Source organism: Mandrillus leucophaeus, unplaced genomic scaffold, assembly GCF_000951045.1.
Source record: "Mandrillus leucophaeus isolate KB7577 unplaced genomic scaffold, Mleu.le_1.0 Scaffold222, whole genome shotgun sequence".
Classification (NCBI taxonomy): Eukaryota; Metazoa; Chordata; class Mammalia; order Primates; family Cercopithecidae; genus Mandrillus; species Mandrillus leucophaeus.
This window is the reverse complement of record NW_012102277.1, coordinates 2,554,980-2,574,466: the sequence shown is the minus strand read 5'-3', so window position 1 is coordinate 2,574,466 and position 19,487 is coordinate 2,554,980. Positions and strand designations below refer to the sequence as shown.

At 47.7% G+C, this 19,487-nt stretch overlaps 1 pseudogene; it reads left to right on the top strand.

The window, feature by feature from the left end:
• The window catches only part of LOC105540575, a 51,074-nt pseudogene that overhangs the window by 31,037 nt on the left and 550 nt on the right, over positions 1 to 19,487 (top strand).

Below are 19,487 nucleotides of genomic sequence, written 5' to 3'. Positions count from 1 at the left end.
CATAAAATAGGAACCTTTTCTCTGACTTTAGTAGACAGTGCTATTTTTCAAACTCTAGTGTTTGCCCACTGAGTTTGCTTTTAGTATCTTTTGCCATACTAGAGATTTATTTATAAATATATAGTCAAATTTAAATTTTAAGTAATCACTCTTTTCTTTTTCTTTTCTTTTCTTTTTTTTTTGAGACGGAGTCTCACTCTGTCACCCAGGCTGGAGTGCAGTGGCACGATCTCGTCTTGCTACAACCTCTGCCTCCCAGGTTCAAGCGATTCTCCTGCCTCAGCCTCCTGAGTAGCTGGGTTTATAGGCATGCACCACCATGCCCAGTTCAGTTTTGTATTTTTAGTAGAGACAGGGTTTTGCCATTTTGGCCAGGATGGTTTTGCCATCCTGACCTCAGGTGATCCACCCACCTTGGCCTTTCAAAGTGCTGGGATTACCAACCACAGCCATTTTTTTTTTTTTTTGAGATGGAGTTTCGCTCTGTCGCCCAGGCTGGAGTAGAGCAGCATAATCTCAGTTTACTGCAACCTCCACCTCCCAGATTCAAGAGATTTTCCTGCCTCAGCCTCCTGAGTAGTTGGGTTTACAGGCATCCACCACCACGACCGGCTAATTTTGTATTTTTAGCGGAGACGGGGTTTCACCATGTTGGCCAGGCTGGTCTCGAACTTCTGACCTGAGGTGATCCGCCCACCTTGGCCTCCCAAAATACTGGGATTACAGGCATAAGTCACTTTACCAGGCCAAGCTCTCTTTTCTTTGACAAATAAGGTCTTCCCAGGCTCTAGATCAGAAATTGGGAAACTTTTTGCATAAAAATCCAAAAAGTATCTATTTCAGGCTTTGAGGGGTGTATGGTCTCTGTCATAACTACTCAACTCTGGCATCATGGCACAAAAGCAGCCATAAATATGCCAACAAATGTGCTTCAGTAAAACATTGTTTATAAAAATAGGCAGGCAGCAGGCCAGGCGCAGTGGCTCACGCCTTTAATCCCAGCACTTTGGGAGGCCAAGGCGGGTAGATCATGAGGTCAGGAGTTCGAGACCAGCCTGGCCAAAATGGTGAAACTCCATCTCTACTAAAAATACAAACAAAAAAATTAGCTGGGTGTGGTGGCGGGTACCTGTAATCCCAGCTACTTCGGAGGCTAGGGTAGGAGAATCGCTTGAACCTGGGAGGCAGAGGTTGCAGTGAACTGAGATCATGCCACCACACTCCAGCTCAGGCGACAGTGCGAGATTCTGTCTCAAAAAAAAAAAAAAAGGCAGCAGCAATTCCACTCCTAGGTAAATGCCCAAGAAAAATGACAGCATAATTCACACAAACACTGATACCTGAATGTTCACAGCAGCACTAACCATAATAGCCAAAAGGAGGAAACAAACTAAATGTCAATCAATGGATGAATGGATACACAAAATGTGGGATATCCATAAAATGGAATATTATTCATCCATGAAAAGGAGTGAAGTGCTGATACTTGCTACAACATGGATGAATCTTGAGAGCATGCTAAGAGAAAAAAAAAACAGTTACAGACGATCACTTATAATATGACTCTGTTCATATGAAATGTCCAGGATTGGCAGATCTATAGAAACAGAAAGTAGATTAGTGGTTGCCTAGGTCTGGGGAGGATAGGGAATTGGGGTTAGCTAAGAGGTATAGAGTTTCTTTCTGAAGTGATGAAAATGTTCTACAATTGACTTTGGTGATGGTTGCATGTATCTAAGAATATACTAAAAATCATTGAACTGTATACTTCAAGTGATGAATTATATGGTATGTGCATTATATTTAATAAAACTGTTGTTTTTTTAAGTAAGGCAGCCAGCTGGATGGGGCCCATGTGCTGTAATTTGCTGGCCACTGCTCTACGTTAAACATGCAGTACCTTAGAATATCTTATATTATTTTGTATTATTTTAATTCTTACATTTACATTTTTGATCTAGCTGAAATTTTGGATTTTGTGGGGTTTTTTTGACATTTTAATGATTCATGGTAGACAAGCTTTATTTTTTTTCCAATTTTTTTTTTAATACTTTAAGTTCTAGGGTACATGTACACAACGTGCAGGTTTGTTGCATATGTACACATGTGCCATGTTGGTGTGCTGTGCCCGTTAATTCGTCATTTACATTAGGTATATCTCCTAATGCTATCCTTTCCTCCTCCCCCCACCTGATTTTGTGGTTTAAGATGAGGGTTCATTTTATTTATTCCAGAGGGCTGCATTATCAGGCCAGCACCATTTGTGAAATAAAGTATCCTTTTTCCACTGTGATGAGATACTTCTTTTGTCAAATGCTAACATCTATATCCTGAGATCTAATTCTGGATTATTTAGCCTGTTCCACAGATCTATTTGTCTATGCTTTTCTAATATCACAATGATCTGATTTTAGTGACTTCATTGCATGTTCTGGTTTCTGTAAAGGAAGTCCCCCCTCATGTTCCTTTCTTTCACACTTGACTTGCAGCCAGTGAGCTTATCAAAATGGATATCACTCCCTGCTTAAAAGCCTTTAATGGATTCCCATTGCTCTAACAATTATGGCCCAAATTCTAATGGGCCCGTGAGCCCTGCCTACTTGGTCCTGCCCAGCTCTCCAGCTTCTCTTGGCTGAGCACGCCTCACCTGGCACTCTGTACTGCAGCCACGCTGATGTTTCTCAAGTGCTCCCGCTTCCTCCAGCCCCAGGACCTTTGCATAGTCTGCTTCCTCTGCCTGGGATGCTTTTACTTTCCCTTTGTCAAGTTAACCTCCCCTCTCTCTTCAACATCAGCTTGATCATCATTCCTGGGGGATGATGGCTATGCTGACCTCCCTGACCAGAACAATTCTCTGTCCCTACATTGGGAACCAATGTGTTGCACTTACTGCACTTACATTACATTTATGTGTATAATATTTTGACTAATGCCTGCCTCCTTCAACTCCCCATTGCCCTCCCAGTAATCAGCACTGTGTCCCACCCATGGTAGGTACTCCAAGAAATTTGAAGGAGTGAATAAGCAGGTAGAGACTGAATTCAGGCACCTGTCTGTCTGTTCCCAAATCCATTCTCTTCCCTTCATTGTGCTGTGCACTGCTCTGGAGCAAACCTGCATGGGACCTTTGAAGACCTGGATTCTAGGCTCAGCTCTGCCTCTAATTTAGGCAGTTCCCTAAATCTAGTTGTGAAGTGCCTCTAGTGAACCTCACAAACACCCTGGGAGGCAGTTGGTGAAGGGATACATTTCCCTCTGATTTCACAGTTGAGGAATCAGAAAGAGGCTAAGGATGAAGTGACTTGCTGGAGGTCACACAGTCAGTCAGAGTCAGAGCTCAGAGCCCTGCCCTCCAGGCCCCTACATCAGTGCTCATTTCAAAAGAACCCATTCCCTGGTTGGGTTTCCCCATTTATGAGATGGTGAAGAGGGGTCTGGATGGTGTCAATGGTGTTTCACAAACCCCAGGCACCCTAGGCTTTGCCATATCTGAGTTCCATCTGTATTATAGTTACTTAAAATTTTTATTTAAAGACCTCCTAGGGGGAAAAAAAAACCTTTATTACCTCTATTTTTTAATTTATGTTTTTGAAAAGAAACTTCTGAAAGTGAGGAAAACTTGTATTACCTCTGTCATTCTATGGTAACCACCTCTGGTCAGTTGCGTTTTATCTAAGACATATTTGTATTAGTCTGTTCTCACACTGCTATAAAGAACTGCCCAAGACTGGGTAATTTATTTTTTTAAAAAAGAAGTTTAGTTGAGTCACAGTTCTGCATGGCTGGGGAGGCCTCAGGAAATCTACAATCACGGAGGAAGGGGAAGCAGACACCTTCTTCACAAGGCGGCAGGAGAGAGAAAAGTGAGCAAGATCAGGAAAAACTGCCTTATGAAACCACTGGATCTCTTGAGAATTCACTCTCTATCAACAGAGCAGCACGGGGGAACCGCCTCCTTAATCCAATCACTTCCTACTAGGTCTCTCCCTAAACACCTGGGGATTACAATTCAAGATGAGATTTGGGGGGGGACACAGAACCAAACCATATCAACATTTGAGTACATTTGTACCTCCTAGAGTTAGAATGGCTCCCCTGGGAGCTATTTCAGATTCTCTCAAGTTTCTGTGTTTGGAAACCCTGATCTGGGGCTGGTTGAGGTCGGGCACTCCTCCATGAAGCTGTCATTGGTTCAGTCAACAAATATCTGTTTAAAACCATGATGTGCAAAGTACCAGGCCACACCCTTCTACATCACGGTGGGGCAGGAGGGGGCCAGGCCTGTGATCGTCTCAAGAAGGTGTTGGGGGCTAAATGTCTGACTATGTGTCTATGTCAGAGCATGCCTGTCTGTTGAGTGTGTCAAGGTTGATGTCTGTGTGTCTGTCTGTGTGAGAGTTTCTGTGATTGTGTGAACACACCGGCATACAGGCCCTTTCCCCTGGGCTCCCACCACAGTTCTTCCTTCCCGGCCCAGTGCGGGGTCAGTCCATGTGACAGCCCCGGGCTGGGGCCTGCTTTCTCTCAGGGCCAGAGCTGTTGAGTGAGAGAGACAAGGCGGGCCACCAAGGTGGGCACCTCAGCCCCATCAGATCTCCTGAAGGTCATCGAGCAAAGGGGGCCCTCAGGAGTCCTCAGTGGGACTAAGCTACCCTGGGACCTAGAGTTCTGGAATGTTCCTGATCTTTCTCAGTCTACCAATGGGGAAATGGACTTTGAAGGGGGAGGACTTGCCAGAGACACTGAATGTGCAAGTGGCAGGGACAGGCTCAGGATTGTCATCGACTCCTCTGCAGCTTCTCCACAGGTTTCCAGCAAGCAGCCATGCACTGTCTGCTGCAAAGACAATTTGACATGAGGAGAAAACAAGAACTTTAAAATAACACAAATAAAAGCTAATGCGGGCTGGGCACGATGGCTCACGCCTGTACTCCGGCACTTTGGGAGGCCAAGGTAGGCGGATCACCTGAGTTTGAGACCAGCTTGGCCAACATGGTGAAACCTTGTCTCTACTAAAAATACAAAAATGAGCCGGTCATGGCGGTGTGCACCTGTAATTCCCAGCTACTTGGAAAGCCGAGGCAGGAGAATTGCTTGAACCCAGGAAGCGGAGGTTGCAGTGAGCTGAGATTGCGCCACTGCACTCCAGCCTGAGTGACAGAGTGAGTTTCCATCTCAAAAAAAAAAAAAAAAAAAAAAAGCTAATGTACACAGAGCACTCTGATGTTAGGCACTGTTTTAAGCACTTCAAATATATTAACACATTCAGTCCTCAGATAACTATGAGGCGGATGTGCATATTATCATCTCATTTTCCAGATAAAGAAAAAGCGCAGCACAGAGAGGTTAACTAACTTGACCAGGATCACACAGCTGGTAAGCTGCCATCATGATCAACATTCTGCCTCAACATTAGGCAAAGAAGCGGCAGAGGCCTGTGGATAGAAAGACACCTTTCTTCAGCAGGGAGCGGTGGCTCATGCCTGTAATCCCAGCACTTTGGGAGGCTGAGGCAGGCAGATCACTAGGTCAAGAGATCAAGACCATCCTGAACAACATGGTGAAACCCCGTCTCTACTACAAATACAAAAATTAGCTGGGCTACTGAAGCTCTCTTCAGTAGGGACTTTCTCCTCCAGAGAGCATGCACATTTTGAGTTTATCTGTCCTCAGACTGACCCTTTGCTCATTATAATAGTAAAAAACATACCCCGGGCGGAGATTTAAGATGCTAACAAGCTGTACATGCTACGTATGAAAAAGTATGTACGGTCGCCGTGCGTGTGCACCCAGAGGGCCACCCAGAACATGCTTACTACAATAGTAACACCTCTTCCTACCTCCTTATGAATAATCATGGAAGATTCCTATAAAGGGAGCTTCCCTAGTGCCAGTCTTAGCTGTCTCATCCTCATGAGCAGCCCACCCTGACCTTTCAAAATATTCATGTTCTTTTTTTCTTTTCTCTTTTCTGAGACAGAGAAGAAAGCCAGTGCGGCAAGGGGAGAGGGGTTGGGAGCTGGGGTCCCAGCGACAGGCAGGGGCGGGGTCCCAGCGACAGGCAGGGGCAAGGTCCCACTTTATCTCCAAGGCCATTTTTAAGGAATCTGCTTTTTTTTGTTGTTGTTTAGACGGAGTCTTGCTCTGTCGTCCAGGCTGCAGTGCAGTGGCATGATCATGGCTCACTGCAACCTCCACCTCCTGGATTTAAGTGATTCTCCTGCCTCAGCCTTCTGAATAGCTGGGATTACAGGCACGTGCCATCACATCTGGCTAATTTTTGTATTTTTAGTAGAGATGGGGTTTCACTATGTTGGCCAGGCTGATCTCGACGTCCTGATCTCAAGTGATCCACCTGCAAAATATCTTTTTATTTTTCGATAAATTACTCTATGATTCACCTGCTTTACTGGGTGTCACTTGTTTAAATTTTTCTAAACCAAGAAGACAAGAACCGAGGTCTTATACAAGCCATCAACATAAGGTCACACAGTTAGTAAGGGGTCAAACCAGCACTCGAAGCCAGGCCCACATGCTCTGAAACCTGTGGTCTTATCCGCTCAGCTCTCCTTCCTCAGTTATCTCTGCATCTCACAACCATGTGTGAGGAAGACACAGCGCAAACACTGTCCCATTTTACAGAGAAGAAAGGGAGGCAGCCTGCCTGACAGCACATGGCTGGTGAACACAGAGCCTGTGCTCAGAAACTCAGGTCCCCCTGATTCCCTGGCCAGTGCCTCTTTTCTTTGTTCCTTCAGGAATATTCCAGAAGAGGCTCCAGTTCTATGGTTTTCTATGGTCAGCAATGCACTGCTGCCAGGGCTTCTTTCCGAGCAAGGTCTTATTTCTTATTTTACTGGAGCTTCCCACAAGCCTATGAAGGTCAGAAGGTGCTCCACTTCACAGAGGAGCAGTCAGAGGTCCAGAGAGGGGAAGAGACTTCCCCAAGCCTTGGGCCAGCGTTCCTGTCTCTAAGTCCAGGGAGAGAGGCCCAGGGCAGGGTGTCCTGAGGGGACAGGCTCCAGCTAGCCAGGCTCTCTCTCCTCTGGGTGAGGTCATCGCCTTATCAGCTAATTGCCACCCTGAGGCCTAATCCTGCACTCAGCTGGAACCTTCGGGAATGGTTTCTCAGAGATGAGATGGGAGCTGTTATTGTCCAGATGAGAGGGCTGGGGGGCCGGCAGAGGGAGGGGCCAAGTTTACACTCGTAATTCCCCTTGCAGCAGTTCGCTTTCTCAAAAACCTCCGGGGACAGAGACGTTTCTGGGGCCTTTACGGGCAGAACTGAAGGTTTCTGCTGCTTTTCTGCCCAGTTGGCTGAGATGCCTGCCTTGTTAACAGACACAGCGTCAGGACAAGACAGCTTCCTATAAATAGACAAAGCCGGGGTGAAATAAATGCAGGTGGGAGCTGTTTTCCTCTGACACAGAGGAGTTGGTCATTGATGATGGAGATAAAATTTGAGGAACAGAGCTTGGGAAATGTTAGCGTGGGGTCACCTTGGCTAGCTGGGGGACCCCCTAAAGGACTGGGCATTGGTGGGACTTTAATGGGGCCAACACACAGCTGTTGTTCAGAGGAGCGACTGAGAGTCAGAAGGGATGATGACAGTCAGGTGACAAAGATCGAATGCCATGGATTGAGGGTGGCCAATGTGCCAGGCGCCATGTGCTTTATAAGCAGAGAACAGCTGCTGAGCCCGCTGTGCGGCTGAGTGTTGCAGTCGCACAGACTTGCCTGGCCCTGCTGAGCTGGTTACTTTCCCTTTCTGATACCAGTTCCATCACTGCTGTGATGGGGAATAGAATCATAGCTCCTACCTTGAAGAATTGTGAGGGTTACATGAAAAGAGGCAGAGAAAGTGCTTAGCACAGGACTGACACACAGTGAGCACTTAAAATATGAGCCATTATTCTCACTCAGTGTAAGGTGCTGTGCTATGTGCTGGGCTTACAGCGGGGAGCAAGCCACACCCAATCTCTGACTTCTCAGTGCTGGCAGTGGAGCCTGGAGGACCTGGGGAGGAGACTGATGTGATGGGAGAGGGAAATCATACCAGTGAGATGCAAGATGTAGGATGAAAAAAGACATGTCCCCATTCCCCAGATATAGTCACTTAGAACGAAGAAAGGTGTGTTTTGGCTCTGAATGTTACCAAAACCAGGATGGCACCCAGTATGTCACTCTATTTGTTTTATTTAACCCTCAGAACAATTCTGCACTATTGCTACTGATAAATGAAGAAACCGAGGCTCAGGGAGGTGAAATGACATGCATAAGGCCACATGGCTTAAGCACAGCAGAGCCAGGATGGCCTGATAACTTCCTCTTATCCACTGCACACTACAGTTTGACTTGGCTGCTGGCTGGATGTGTGATCTTGGGCAAGTCACAACTCCTTTTGCCAGCCTCAGTTTCCCACCAGTCAGGGTAGAATGTGAGGGTCACAAAGTCATGGATATAAGAGTATTTTGGATGTCACGAGATGCTGTCTGTGGCTGAAAATTATTAGCACGCATGGGGCAGAAATCACCAAAGGGCCCCTTATCTGCGATGACCACTCCATGGCCCTCTTCCCCCATAGGATCTTCTCCAAGTCAGGATGCTGGGTCACCCTAGACCTCCCTTACACCTGCCCTGCAGGAAGGAGAAGCAGATGGAAGATTTTAAACAGCAGTGTGGCTACCACCTCTCTGTGAAAAAAGTGGTTTTGGCCCATTTTACAGATGAAGAAAATGAGACATCGTCAGAGGACAGTTTGTGGCCACAGGGGAACTTGAGAGCCGATCTCAGTCCCCGGATGCCCTGTGCTGCATTACTGGGGGCACCACCCCTGATAAGCAAGCCCTGGGCCAGCAGCACCAGAAGAGTGGGGGGCCACAGTACTGCTTAGCTCTGGGAGTTGGGTGGAGGAAGATAGGTCGCTCCAAGCCTTCCAGCTCCCTCCTCCCACATCCCTTTGTAGGGGTAGAGCTAGCTCTGAGGCGTCAGCCCCTCCCCCATCATGCAAACCCCTAGGCCCTTTCACACTTCATTCTCATCTGCTTGTGAGATTTTAATCCTTTCTTATGGGACAGAGGAGGAGTCTGGGGCCAGGATGGGCTCAAGATGGAGACAGATGGGGTGGGGGGTTGGGTGATGGATGAAGCAGGACTATAATCTAGCCAACCTGAGATCCTCACTTTTTTTTTTTTTTAAGATGGAGTCTTGCTCTGTCGCCCAGACTGGAGTGCAGTGGAGCGATCTCGGCTCACTGCAACCTCCACCTTCCGGGTTCAAGCAATTCTCTGTCTCAGCACCTGCCACCACGCCTGGCTAATTTTTTGTATTTTTAGTAGAGGTGGGGTTTCACCATCTTTGCCAGGCTGGTCTTGAACTCCTGACCTCGAGATCCGCCCGCCTCGGCCTCCTAAAAGTGCTGGGATTATAGGCGTGAGCCACCGCGCCCGGCCATCCTCACTTTTTTAAACTGTGACCCAGAAAGGTGCTAAGTCTTACAGTAACTCAGGGGCAAGACCAGCCCCAAGTTGTTTCCTGAGTTCTGAGTCCGACAACCCTGCCCTCCTCTGCTTTGTGCTGTGACCTACAAATGGCAAGTCTTGGCCATAGGCAGGCAGGAGGCAAATAAATGCGAGCGAATGATTGAATGCTGGGAGCTGCTCTGGAGGGAGTAGGTGGATGGGGTGCTGATTCCCCTACGGCAGCCGGTAGACGGGACTTAGACTCTCTCAATTAGACCCTCTCAAACCAACCCTTCTTCCCATGGAGTTAGTTCACCTAGAATTCTCCTTTTCCCCAGAGAATTGTGCGCCACCTAGAGGACACCGGGAGCTCAGCGCCCTCGTCCCTTGAGGAAAGTGCAGACCCCACAACTTCTAAAAAACCCCTAACCCCTTCTAGCCTCTTCCCTGATGTCGGGAGGGTTCTGGCCAGGATCAGCTGCAGTGAAAATCTAGCAAATGAGGACATCCTTGCAGCAGAAAGGACTTAAAGTAGGATATGCCACATAATTTCCCACCTCAGGATTTTCTACTCGGAGGCCATTTCACATTTCCTTCCCCACCTTTCTTGGTTTCCTTACCTTGAAACAACGCAGACAGAAGAAATGACTGGCCCGAATCATCAAACAAAACCCAATTAAGGCCCCATTCTTCAAGCTAGTTGGCCAGTGAGCTCCATAATGTCAAGATCATAAAATTCAGAGAAAGTTTGAGGAATTTTTTTAAGACCAAAGAATGTGGCAACTAAACACAGCACTTGTTCTAACCCAGTGAGAATCTTGTAGGGGATCTGAGGATTCGATGGTAGGAATGTGTCGATATTAATTTCCTGATGGTGATGACTGTGTTATGGTTTGTAAGAGATCGTCCTTGTTTGCTGGAAATAAACGCAAAGATGTTCAGGTGAGTTGGGGCATCATATCTGCAATGTATTCTCAAAGCATTTGGGGAAAAGCACTTCTATGCACCATGCTTGCAGCTTATCTATAAATTTGAGATAGTTTCAATGTTTAAAAAATGTGTAGCATTAAAAATAAATATAGCCGAGCTCAGCGGTGTACATATGGAGGTCAAGAGGGAACTCTCCCCTGCCTGCCGCTGGGACCCCAGCAATGTGCACCACTACATACCCAAGTGGTCCAAGCTACTTGGGAGGCTGAGGCAAGAAGATAGTTTGAGCCCAGCAGTTCCAGGCTGCAGTCCATTGTGATTGTACCAGAGAAGAGTGACTGCACTCCAGCCTGAGTGACATAGTGAGACACCATCTCCGACAAATAAATAAAATAAATTTATTATCAGGGTAAAATGCAGACAATAATACCCCCATCTTCAGGTTGGCATGGTGGTGAAATAAAAATCTATAATCATCATACTTGCAATTTGAACCCTGATGAAGAGCTTTATTTCCTCCTCATATGCTCTGTCTAGGATGATGATATCATCATCCCCATATTTCAGATAGAGAAACTGAGGTTCAAAGGATTGAAGAGACTTGCCCCAGGTGGCTGCATTTGCAGCCTCGGGTCTCAGCACCTCACATTGCTGCCTTCCCTCAACCCAGTGCCCACCCATAGCCTAAACACTACACTCTCCTTTTCTCCTCTCTACCATTCAAAGTCTTCCTGAGTATCACAATACAGCTTTAGTGCCAATTTCCCCAAAACATCTTCTCCGATTTCCTCTCTACTGGATATGACTATCCATTTTCTGACCTCAAGAATAAGATCAGTCCTCCTCCTCGTCAGTTACTCATTCATTAAATAAATATTTGTGCAGAGCCTTCTATGTGGCAGGCATCATGCCAGGGGCTGAGCATGCACTGATGTGTGAAACATGGTGCATGGCCCCACCCAGAGACTGAGCGTGTACACACACAGATACATGCATCATTACAAATTTGATGTCGGCCACCCAGGCAAAAGTAAGGTGCTATGAAAAGGGGTGGTCAGGGAGGCCAAACTCAGCCTGAGTGTGACAGCGGCCACCCGGATGCGGTAGGGAAAGGGAGCACCTGCGGGAAGGGCTGGGAAGGGCACGAGTTGGGCTTTCTTGAGGAGCTGGAAGAAAACTAGTGTGGCAAGGGGACAGAGGCTGGGAGCTGGGGTCCCAGTGGCAGGTAGGGACGAGGTCCCACTTGACCTCCAAGACCACGTTTAAGGAATCTGATTTTTCTTTTCTTTTCTTTTCTTTTTTTTTTAAGATGGAGTTTCGCTCTGTCACCCAGGCTGGAGTGCAGTGGCATGATTTTGGCTCACTGCAACTTCTGCCTCATGGTTCAAGCGATTCTCCTGCCTCAGTCTCCCATGTAGCTGGGACTATGGGCATTGGTCACCATGCTTGGCTAATTTTTGTATTTTTAGTGGAGACAGGGTTTCGTCATGTTGGCGAAACCACCAGGCTGGTCCCGAACTCCTGACCTCAAGTGATCGGCTCACCTCAGCCTCCCAAAGTGCTGGGATTACAGGCGTGAGCCACCACACCCAGCCTGGAATCAGATTCTGATTCAACTACTAAAGAAGTCACAGAGGGTTGTGAGCAGGAGTAAGCCATGAGATTTACATTTTAAAAAGATCACTCTGGGCTGCTGTGGAGGATCAGAGGGGACAAGAGTGGAAGCAGATGGGTCCTTATCTCTCTCTCCCTGTTTTCTGGTCGAGTCCAGGTCTTATCTTGCTTTCTAGAGAGCTCCTTGAGGCCAGGGAGGGCGTCTGTCTCAGAGCCCAGGCCTTCCTCTCTGAAGCCTGGCAGGAGGGGCTGGGTCTCCTGGCCTATCCCCTATCTCTGGGGACAATCTGGGACCCACTCTGCTCTCAAGGCTCTGTGGCCCCAGCACGGGTGGAATGTTTGACAGAGGAGCGCACGTGTTCTCCAAACAGACCTTGATTCATGTTTCCAGGAGAAACTTGCAAACAGACTTCTGCCGGCGCATCCATCAGAGAAGAGATGGGCTCTGTAAACAAAGGCCCGCAGGCTGTCTCCGTCTTTCAGTCTTTCAGGCAGGCACCCCTCCCTGCAGGTCACTGGCAGCTCCCAGCTTCACCCCAGCCAATGGGGCCACGATCTGTGCCAAGCCCCTCACTAGAGCCTCAAAGACACACTGCTCCTGTTTTACAGATGAGAAAACAGAGGCTCAGAGATGTTAAGTCAGTTGTCCAAGGTCACACAGCGCAGCCAGGTCGTCAACCCAGATACTGCAATTACTACACCATATTCTCCTGCGAACAAAAACAACCGTAACTCACACTTATGAGCACTCATTACCTGCTAAGTACTTCATGGAGACTGACTCCTGTTGTTCTCCACTTTTTTTTTCATATGGGGAGACCAAGGCACAGAGAGGGAGGTCAAATGATTGCCCAAAGTCACACTGAGATAAGTGGGGAAAGTGGGACTTGAGCCCCAGCAGGGTGAGCCCGGAGCCCCACGTGCTTCACGCCCTGCCCAACTCTGCCTGCTGCTTCCCTGGCCTTCTGGAGCTAAGGGCAGGCTCCTCCCTCTCACCCACTTTTATCTCTGCTTGAGAGGTGAAGAAACCAAGGCCCAAAGAACGGACATGACTGTGCCCCAGCCCCTGGCATCTATGGCAGGTTAGGGCCTGGTGCATGAGGTCCATGAGTTCTCCTTCTTGGAGGCTAGGATGGGAGCTAAGGGGCCTGGGTTCTAGTCCCTGAAATGCTGCTATTTTGCTGTGTGACCTGCAGCACAACACAGCACCTCACTTAGCTTCAGTTTTTCCATTTGCTCAATGGGAATGACAATTGCAGCCCTTACTCACTTTACAAGGCCTGATGTGAAACAAGTCAGGGAAGGATGGTGGGATGGGATGGTTTTCCTGGCCTGGATTCCTGTCCCATGAATGGAATGTCTAAGCAGCATCATTTTGGGGCTTAAAGCCCCAGGGGTAGGGCTGAGCAGGGCCTCCTGCATTGGGAGACCCCCCACCTTGGGCTCCAGCCCAAATTGCCAGACACAGGCCTGAGAGGAGGACCTCCCTCTAGGCAGGGGTGACCAGGAGCCAGCCGGCTGGCCATTTGTCCACAGATGGGTGTGCAGATAACAGGCGTCTGGAGATAAGGCAGGGCCTGCTCCCAGCCTAGTGGAGAGCCAGGCTGAGCCACAGTGGGGAGGGAGACTGGGAACTGGGGACAGGGAGGTGTCTGCCAAGATGCCCCGAAGCCTGACGCAGAACTCTCTGCTACCCTGTAGCACGGGGCTGGTGGCCTGCTCTCTTCTGGACCTTCCCCCAAAACAAAACGGAATAAAGCAAACAAATAAGCAAAAAATACACTTTTTTTTCCGAGGCAGGCTCTCACTCTGTCAACCAGGCTGGAGTGCAGTGGCACTATCACGGCTCACTACAGTCTCAACCTTCCTGGCTCAAGCGACCCTCCTGCCTCAACTTCCTGAGCAGCTGGGACTACAGGCATGGGTTACTATGCCTGGCTAATTTTTAAATTTTTTGTAGAGACAGGATTTTGCCATGTTGCCTAGGCTGGTGTGAAACTCCTGGGCTCAAGCGATCCTCCTTCCTCAGCCTACCAAAGTGCAGGGATTACAGGCATGAGCCACCACACCTGGCCAAAAAAACATACTTTTATCTGAAGTTCTGCTTACACTGGAGAGAACCCTGAGCTAGCACCAGGTGCCACTGACTTACTGGACAGGCTGTGTCGAGTCACTGCCTGACTCTGAGTCTCAGAGTCCTCATCTCTGCAGTGAGCACAGTGATCTGCTGCCACCCCCAGCCAGATACAAAGGAATGCACATAATAAATAACTGATCCCATGTGATGCCATGTGGTGAGTAACGTAATCATCCCCACTGTACACATGAAGACACTGAGGTATGGAGGGATTAGGTCATACAGCTAGTAAGTGGTGAGACCAGCATTTAAATTTAGGCAATCTGGTCAGGTGCGGTGGCTCACACTCGTAATCCCTGCACTTTGGGAGACTGAGGCAGGTGGATCACCTGAAGTCAGGAGTTTGAGACCAGCCTGGCCAACATGGCGAAACCCCATCTCTACTAAAAATACAAAAATTAGCCGGACATGGTGGTGGGCACCTGTAATCTCAGCTACGTGGGGGGCTGAGGCAGGAGAATCGCTTGAACCCAGGGGGCTGAGGTTGCAGTGAACTGAGATCTCGCCACTGCACTCCAGCCTGGGCGAGAAGAGTGAAAAACATCATCTCAATAAATAAATAAATAAATAGATTAATTAATTAATTTAGGCAATCTGATTCTAGCGGCGAGCTCCTAACTGTTTGAAATGTCACTGCCAGTGTTATTAAAGGAATAAAGAGGGCCAAGTGCGGTGGCGGGTGCCTATAGTCCCAGCTACTCTGGAGGCTGAGGTAGGGGGATCACTTGAACCTGGGATGCAGAGGTTTCAGTGAGCCGAGATTATGCCATTGCACTCTAGCCTGGGTGAGAGAACGAGACTCTGTCTCAAAAATAAAATAAAATAAAAATTTAAAAGGAATAAATAAAACTGCAGTTGGAGCCTATTTGGATTTTTGAAATATACACACTTATGGCTGGGCATGGTGGCTCACGCCTGTAATCCCAGCACTTTGGGAGGCCAAGACAGGCAGATCACCTGAGGTCAGGAGTTCGAGACCAGCCTGGCCAACATGGTGAAACCCCTGGCAGGTATCCGTTAGATGAGAGTAGTAGCACCACTCCCCAACCCCAGCTGTGACAAAACCAGAAATGTCTCCAGACATTGCCAAATGTTCCCTGAGGGGAACCCCTGCCCTCCCCGAAACCCTGTTTGGAAACAGCTAATCTAGAGGCTGTGACTAAGAGGGGTATTCACTTTTTTTTTTTTCTTTTGAGACAGAGTCTTGCTCTGTCACCCAGGCTGGAGTGCAGTGGCATAATCTTGGCTCACTGCAACCTCCGCCTCCCAGGTTCAAGCAATACTCTGCCTCAGCCTCCCGAGTAGCTGGGATTACAAGCGCCCACCACCACGCCCGGCTAATTATTGTACTTTTAGTAGAGACAGGGTTTCACCATCTTGGCCAGGCTGGTCTTGAACTGCCAACCTCGTGATCCACCCACCTTGGCCTCCCAAAGTGCTGGGATTATAGGCGTGAGCTACCGCGCCCGGCTGAGGGGTGTTCACTTTTTAACCCCTACACTGAAAATTTTGCCACATGCAAGCACGTTATATTGAAATAAAATAAAAGAATACATACAAAAAAAAAGAAAGAAAAATTATTGGATGATGGAAGGATGGGTGACTGGATAAACGAATGAGTATCAGTTGAAGGAGCCAGATGGAAATCAGAGCCAGGGCATTCTGGGGGAACATTTCGAGACTGTCAGCCAATTTCTGCATTTTACAGAAGAGGAAAGGGGGGCTCACAGAGGGAGGGGCTTATCTACACTCCCAGAACCAACTGGTGCAGAGTGAGATGGAGGTCTGGACAGATTGACTCCAGACCAGTGCTCTGAACCCAGGAAGGTGAAAAGGCAAATGAGAGAACAGCTTTGCTGACAAAACTCTTGCTTTTGCAGTTGGAGGCTCCTGGGACTTGGCAGAGCTGCCACCCAGCGTGTTGCCTTTAGATGATGCCTGGAATGTTCAGGAGGCAAAGGACTTCACTGGTGACTTGGCTCCATGGAGCTCTCGGTGTAGAGAGAGATGTGCATATACATGGCCGTTTGTGCTGAGGGACAAGCAACGCGGAAGGGTCTTTTATGACTCAGTGTGGTGGCAGCATGACGTTGCAGGCTGGGAAGGCTGACAGAGACTAACACAGATTGGGATAGCCCTGGAGCACCAGGGGGAGGAGATAGAGGAGACCTAGGATTGTTGGGAGTGGGATGGCTCAAAGGGAGAGCCGTGGCCATGGTTGTGAGAGGAGGGACTCTTCTAGAGATGACTGTGGTGAGGGTGACAGTTCTCCATTGTGAGATTGAACACATGGTGAGGGTGAACATTCTCCATTGACAGTTCTCCGTTGAAACATTTACTGTGTGCCCAAGATCCCACAATGTGTCCTCAGGGTGGAGGCAGTATTCAAACCTGCGTCCCTCTGGCTACAGAGCCTGTGCTCCTAACCACACTACTCTATCCACGGAACACCGCGCAGCCTTTAAAAAGGATGGAGGAGCAGCACTACTCACGGTAGCCAAGAGGCGAACACAACTGTGTCCATCGGTGGATGAATGGATAAACAAAACGTGGCAAATACACACAATGGAATATTATTGAACCCTAAAAAGAAAGAGAATTCTGACACATGTTACCATGGATGAGCCTTGAGGACGTTAAACTAAGTGAAACAAGCCAGTCACAAAAAGACAAATACTGCGTGACTCCAGGTATGCGAGGCACGTGGAGTAGTCAAACTCACAGAGAGAGAAAGTAGAAGAATGGGGGGCTGGGAGGAGTGGGGATTCCTTGTTAAATGGGTACAGAGTTTCAGTTTTGCAGGATGAAAAGAGTTCTGCAGATTGGTTGCACAAGATGAGTTGTACTTAATGCCACTAAAGTATGCACTTCAAAGTGGGTAACACACTACATTTTATGTTATTTGTATTTAACCACAGTTATTTGTAAAAAAGGAAGAGGCAGAACATGGGGTGAAACAGTCAGGGTTCCCTCAGGGAAACAAAACCACTATGATTTCTCAAGTAAGGGCTTTGCTCTAGGAATCACACCCTTCGCAACTGGGAAAATGGCAATTCAGAAGGGACTTGGAGGAGAAGACGAACCCAGCCCATCTGAGGAAGGAGCACGTTCAGTGCCCAGGCAGGACTGGAAGCGGATGCTCCTGGAGGGTCTATGGAAGGATGTGCCCACAGCTACCTGGAGGAAAGACAACAATAGAGATGGATCAGAAGTGAGAGTTCCTGGTTACCTTCTGTTCAGAGACAGCCATGAGCGGACCCCCAACAAACTCAGCTTCAATAATGGAAGCAACTTGGAAATCATGGGACACCACAGGATTTCATGTTATCCTTGTTTTATTTTTCTTATATATTAAAATATGGTTTTAACTACTGAAATAACAAATGCTCACTCTTTACCATGTAAAATCATTGCACCTACCATACTTTGGGAAATGCTGACCTCGTTAAATGTGGGGTAGGTTTGATGTCCTAAAGAAGGCAGTAAAGGTGTGGCTAATACCTGGCCCTTGGTTTGGGGCAGATTTCCATCAGGATGTCAGCTCTCCCAGCACGTGGTAAATGCTATATCAGTGTTAGCTGTTATTATTATATACTGTAAAATAAAAGCATTACACACTGTAAAATGTAAAACAAAAATGAACTTTTTTTGCATTTAAAATGCATATCTTATATTTATGCTTCATTAGGCTTACAATATCTCTAGAAAGATTTATGAGACATTGACAGCAGTGGCCGTCACTATGGAAGGAAATGAAGGGCTGGGGGCGGGGTAGGGAAAGGGAGTTTGCTCTACATTTCGTGCTTTAAAAATTGCTTGACGTTAAGCCTTACAAATGTATAGCTTTTTACTTTTTAAATTTAATTTTAATTTTTTATTTTTTTGAGACAGAGTTTCACTTTTTTTTGCCCAGGCTGGAGTGCAATGGCACAATCTCCGCTCACTGGGCTCACTGCAATCTCTGCCTTCCGGGTTCAAATGATTCTCCTGCCTCAGCCTCCTGAGTAGTTGAGATTACAGGTACTTGCCAACACGCCCAGCTAATTTTGTATTTTTAATAGAGAGGGGGGTTTCACCATGTTGGCCAGCCTGGTCTCAAACTCCTGACCTCAGGAGATTTACCTGCCCTGGCCTCCCAAAGTGAGCCACCGCGCCCGGCACAAATGTATAGCTTTTTAAAAAGGTGCTAATTCTAGGTCTGGGGCAGGAAATGTACAAGATGAGCCTGGAACTTCTTACAATTAATAAAAAGCAGGAAGTTCCCAGAGACTCCTGGGGCCACGCTAAACTGAAAAGGTCACCACTGGCTAAAGACAGGAGGGAAAAAAGGAGTTTTAACACGAATAAATAAGTGCAATAAATCTACAGTTCATAAAGAAACAAAAATATATACATACACACCTCCCTCATTGGTCACCATTGGAGGATGCTGGGTTTGGCTGATTGTAAAAATGGACCCAATTTTTCACTCTTCCCTGAATCTCTAGGGAATTCGGCAGCTCGTCCCATCAGAAAGTGAAATCCATCTCCCCACCTTTTGACTCTGGGCTTGGCCTTCTAACTTGCATTAGCCAGTGGATGCTGGTGAAAATGACCCAATGAAAGGTTGAAATGAGCTTGCAGGGTTGGGCTTGTTCTTGAGCTCCTGCCCTCATCAAGAGAACATACCCCAGGGAAGCCTGCGGGTCCCAGACTAGTAAGAGACACATGAAGCCAACCTGACCCCAGTGGCAACCTGGAGCCATGCCCCACCCCCTTCAGCCAAACCCAGCGGCCCCACAGAAATCTAAGAGAGAACCAAATTCTTGTCGTTGAATGGCACTGAGTTTTGGGGTGCTTTGTTGCTCAGCATCGTTGTGGCAATAGTTGACTGATACAGGTATGGAAATGGTATTATAGTTTGCTTTAAAAAGAGCTCCTACATTTTAGAAATATACGCAAAAATACTTACAAAATGAAAAAAATTAATACATTTTAAAAGAAAAATTGTTCCCCATTGTCAGACCGCATGTCAAGCTCTGTAACGTGCCTTGAGTTTACTAAAGTCTCCGTGTCCCTGAGGCACTTGGCACCTCTCCCACACTGATTCTGATCCTAGGGGTCTGGAATCCTAGAGTGTCAAAGTTGGGAGGGACACTGTGGACTATGGTGCCCCATGTCCCCGTCTGGGGAGGCTGTGGACCACAGAGGTAAAAGGCTTCGCCAAGGCCACCCTGAGCTGGGACTCCTGCCCAGGACTGTAGACACTTCTGCTTTCTAGCCCTCTACCCTGCTGAGAGCAGGAGACCTCGGCTGGCTCTGGTCATCGCCTCTCCTTCTCAAGTCCCACCCTGCCCTAGACTAGA